At 41.4% G+C, this 5,175-nt stretch overlaps 1 pseudogene; it reads right to left on the bottom strand.

The window, feature by feature from the left end:
* Positions 1-2,214: 2,214 nt before the first annotated feature.
* On the bottom strand, positions 2,215-2,316 carry LOC118758318 (U2 spliceosomal RNA; annotated as a pseudogene).
* Positions 2,317-5,175: the final 2,859 nt, after the last annotated feature.

Here is a 5,175-nt window from a genome sequence, read left to right as displayed (position 1 = left end):
ATATATATGTGCTAAAAACAATCTTACCAAATTAATTATAATATGCAACCTAACAGGACTGAATTCTATTTTATACTTACATACTTATTTTTTTCATTAAATAAGAAATTCATATACACACTATCTATAACAGATTACAAATCTTACTGCCTAATTTTGAATTTTACCAATCCAAATTGTTAGGTGAACTAATATTTCCAAAATAACTTGAATTAAAAAGCAGCCAGCATGCTGCCACTTAACATGTGTCGGAATGGCAAATCTAAGAAAAATGAGTAAAGATCATCACTAAGAAAAACAACCGGAAGAACCTAACTTTATAATTAGTCTTGACTCTTGCCAAGATGGGTTTGCACAAGACCAGCTTCTTCCAGAAACAATCATTGAGCAGCTGGGAGGAGAAACACTGATAGACATGTGGATTCTAAGAATGCAAACAATATCAAGAAGTGACACATCTTGAAGAGGCTGAAATAACGAGGGTGCAAACTGGAAGGACAGCTCCGGGAAGTGAGATATATAAATACAACTTCCAACTTGCACAGGAGTCCCAGAAGTAGGCAAAAACACAACAAACTACTGAATGTTCTTCGAAACAGCATGCAGACATACTCCTCCTGAATTACGAGGGGAGAAATTACTACCCACGCTTTGACTGTGTAAGAATGAGACGAGTGAAGAGAGAGGCAGAGAAAGATGGTGGTTGAGGAAGGTGTTCTGGCCGTGATCGCCCCAGCAATTTCAGCAGCTATCGCCCTCACTACGGAAGCCAGGAGAGATGCCAGTGCCTTGCAGCAGCATAGTAAAGAAAGATAGTGCTGATGTAACTGTCCTCCCCACCCCCGATGCACAGGAGGAAGACAGTGCAGACTTCTTCTGCTTGGGGAAGGAGGAAGAATAGATGATCTTAGAGCCAGGACTACTGAAACAAAACCCATTGTCAGAATGTCAGGGCTTCTGTATTTGGACCCTAAATGGCCTTGTGGCTGGGTGGGGGTTCTGCCTCTACCACCCTTTCATGACCACCAGCAAACAGAGTGAGTTTCCAGCTGCTACAGAGTCAGGGGGACGAGGGAGCTGGGGACCTTGTCTTGCAGCTCAGAACACTGTTATCCATAGACTGCTCACTGGGTCAAGCTCAGTGGTCTTTACCCCCAGGCAGAAACTTGCAGATGGCACCTCTGGACACACCCTGACCTCAGGTGGAGAGCTGTATGCCAGACTCATGTGGGCTGGCAAGCACCCCCAAGATTTTGTAGGCTGCAGGGACTGAGTCCTAGGTAGCACCCAGCTTAGGGTCAGTATGGATGACCTTTCCTTCAACCTAGGACACACAGTAAGGAACCACATGACAGGAAACTCAAAGCTGGGCTGGCAAAACCCAATGGGGGAAAATCCTTGTGGTTCCCCATCCTCAGAACAGAGCTCTAGACCCGCTCTAGTATAAGGTGCAGCTCCGTAACCACTGAATGCCGGACTTGCATCACAGCAGGATGGTCTGTGGCTGGCTGCAGTGGCCTTGTGCAATGAATCCACTACAAACAACACCATAACAAGGCTGGGCTTTCACTGGTCTTAACCATTACTGCACCAGAAATGAAACAGAATCCACACTTGGCCTTTGATTCTGTTTATTGTAATGGACAATAGGGAAAAAAACCCATGGGAGAAGAGCCCCACAACGACTCTGGTGTCCTATTGCTGTCTTTATGCATTGTGAATAATGATACACAATTCTTTATCTATTTAAATCTTACCTGTGCTTGCTAGAACATACAAGAATCTGGTCTGGGAATAACTCAAAGTTTCTTTGGGGATCTCCCCAATCGAAATGGCGGACTCAGAACCCTAGCCAAAAAAAGACAGAAGAAAGAACAAGTCAATCAACCACCTCAGCTATGTTGGCAGTGAAATACTGGGCAAATGGAGACTCTATGATAGACTATGTCAATCAGTGGATTCTACAACCTCATTGTGCTTGGAGTAGTGAGACTGGCAGCGATCCATAACTGGTGAACTATCAAAACCACTTAAGCAAGTATCTCAGAGCATGCCCCACATCCGGGACTTGGCTTCTCCCTCAATAACCCCCTTTACCCCTTTACATGAAGGAAACAATATGGAAATAATAGTCTTACCCAATTCCCTATAGCCCTTGAACCTTTTTACTGTAATTAACTATGTAAAGATTGTCAAAAATATAATAAGAAAAGAAAAAATTATAAAAAAATAAATCTTACCAGTTGTGTTAAAACTGATTAGAGCTGATAAGAACAGATACTACCCTTGATCTTAGCCAAAAGGCTGAGAAGTTAAAGTGGTTTAATTGATTGTTGTAGAAACTGGAGGAGGGGCAACCACAGGAGGAAGACAGTTAATGCGACATACTTTCGTATTCAAATCTCAGAAGATTACCTTACGAGTTGGAGCTTACGTCCTTTACCCACCTGGCACCACAGTTCATTTTCAAGCAGCAGTTAATCATTCAAGTAAACATTCTGCTCAGAAACAGCGTAAGAGGAATTCTAACTACATGCCATGAAATTGAAGTAAGAGACCACGACTGGGAGGGAATTAGAGGTTTATCCTAACTTCCAATGAAGATTTTTATGGAGAAAGTAATGAATGTTAACCTTTATTATTATTTTTTAACATTTATTTTTTTTTATTGCAAAGGCAGATACACAGAGAGGAGGAGCGACAGAGAGGAAGATCTTCCATCCACTGATTCACTCCCCAAGTGACCGCAACAGCTGGTGCTGAGCTGATCCGAAGCCAGGAACCAGGAACCTCCTCCAGGTCTCCCACACGGGTGCAGGGTCCCAAGGCTTTGGGCTGTCCTCGACTGCTTTCCCAGGTCACAAGCAGGCAGTTGGATGGGAAGTGGAGCTGCCGGGATTAGAACTGGCCATATTCTTCTGTTCCTGCAGACTTCTTCAACCTCAGTCTTTTCAAAAAATGTGGGCATATTATTTTGTTTTACTGAGTGCTCTGCCAAAAAGGGAACAGGATATTGCAGTATTTAGAACACCAGTTATCCAATGTATTTTGGTCTAATGAAATTGTTCTGATTAGCCTTGCATGACACAAGGCTAATGTGAACACAGCTGAAGAAATACTTCATAGACTGCTTGGAACAAATCCCTCTTTTCTCATTCAACTCATGCTCCAGTCCATCTCATGACTGCTCATGCAGGTCTGATGGATTTCCTATTTGTTGTTCCGTGTTGAGGATTTGTCTCCCTCAGACCTTGTGCAGAGGATCAACTCTTGATGTTTAATGGTTGATGGATGAACACTGGATCTAACAATGCTTCTGAAAGGTAGCACTGATGAGAGACGTTCGGGTTTTAGATGTTCGAGCCCCGGATGTGGCTCTCTGGAGAAGTTTGACTTCCTAGCGTTCAAGTTCACACTTGTTTCTCTCTGTGCTTCCTGCCTCCTGATGTGACCTTGCCTTTGCATCCACCAGAACAGCTCCCATCAGACACGTAACTATCAGGGCATATGATCCTGTAAATGTTAAACTATGAGTGGAAAACCCTTTCTTTCCTGAAGAACCACCTCTCAGTGTTTTACTTAAAGCAGTGGGGAACTGGACTGACACCTGTTTATACTCCATGACTCATTCAGTCAGCCTGGGATGCTGCAGCAAAGCACCATGAGTGTCTTGGATGGCAGATTTGTTTTTATTACTGTTCTAAAGACTAAACTTCTAAGATGAGGCTGCCCATGGGGTCAGGTTCTGGTGGGGCCCTCTTCTGGGCTGTACACTGTCAACTTCTCACTCGATCCTCATGCGAAGTTCCATTTATTTCTAATCCTCTTTCTGGAACTTATTTCAGTTATTGAGATAAGATTCATGAAAGGTTATACAGAAAAATGTGACAGGTCAATTTCATCTTTCATCAAGGATTTTGCGAAGTTAATTTCTTTTCCTTTTTTTTTTTTAATACACAAATCCTTATTATCTGAAGAAGTTAAGGCAGCACAATTTAATATATCTAAGGATTCTGTCATTCTTACAATACAAAAACTTAACATTACCACTTGGGCAAAAACGCATAGTATTTAACAAATGGAAAATATAGAAAGTCGGGTTCCTCGTGCTAGATTTTCACAGGCTGCCATGGTGTTCATATACATAGAGAACAGGTTAAATTATCCATCAGAATACAGTGGCATTTTAAGAAAGAGATAAAATACCTCATCCATTATAGTCACGGGACATAAATGTCATTGATAATGCAGATGCTAAGATTTTTGAACCAATGTTATTTATATTTTAAAAATGAAGATTGATAGGATTTTCATTTCAATTCAGCAGTAATAATTCCAAAAATGTCAGACACCGGGAGTTCAGATTCCGGACTACAAAAGTAACATCAGTCCAGTCTGGAGGCATGTGGTCATCTACAATTCATACGTCAAGTCCCACTCCCACAGTGAGAGCAGTAGGAGGGGCTGACCCTTAGGAAGTGGGAAGCAGAGGCCTTCTCCCCTATGCACTGTGACACCAACCATGTCAAACAGGAGCTAGAGACCTGGTCCTTATCTGACACCAAACCCGCAGGCATTTGGATCTTACATTCTCAGCATCTAAAACTGAATGAATTTTTGCTTTTACAAGCTTTCCATAAAATATGACCCAAACTTGTCAAATCTACTTATGTGTTTTAAATTTATTTCACCTTTAAGCCTCTAAAGTAATTTCCACTTCTATGAAAACCTTGACATTGCTAGTAATATTTTATCAAAAAATAAGACAAATTACGTTTTCTTCAACTAAAAAAATCTTACAGTATTTCACGAACAATAGCCAGATGTCCTTGTGGCATACTCTTACACGACACAGTGCCTGCTTTTACTGTCCTGCCATTATTCTTCATAAGAGTTAAAGCATTTTTTTTTTTCTTTAGAGTATTAGGAGAAAAAAAAAATTTGTTTTGCAATCTGTATTATTACTCCAACCTTCATTCCCAACTTCATCACAGAAACCTAAAAAAAAACCCCAAACCCTTACAAAAACCACAGATTAGGTTTATTTACAATGAATGCTGTCACTCTAGACTCGGAACCACCAGTTTACTCTTAGAACAGAGAATCAATGCAAACACCACCACAGAGAGTGAGTGAAGATATCCTATTCCACGCCGGCTTTTTGGGTATGTGTAA

This window comes from Ochotona princeps, chromosome 1, assembly GCF_030435755.1.
Source record: "Ochotona princeps isolate mOchPri1 chromosome 1, mOchPri1.hap1, whole genome shotgun sequence".
Classification (NCBI taxonomy): Eukaryota; Metazoa; Chordata; class Mammalia; order Lagomorpha; family Ochotonidae; genus Ochotona; species Ochotona princeps.
The sequence above is the reverse complement of the archived record's forward strand: the minus strand, read 5'-3'. Positions and strand labels throughout refer to the sequence as shown.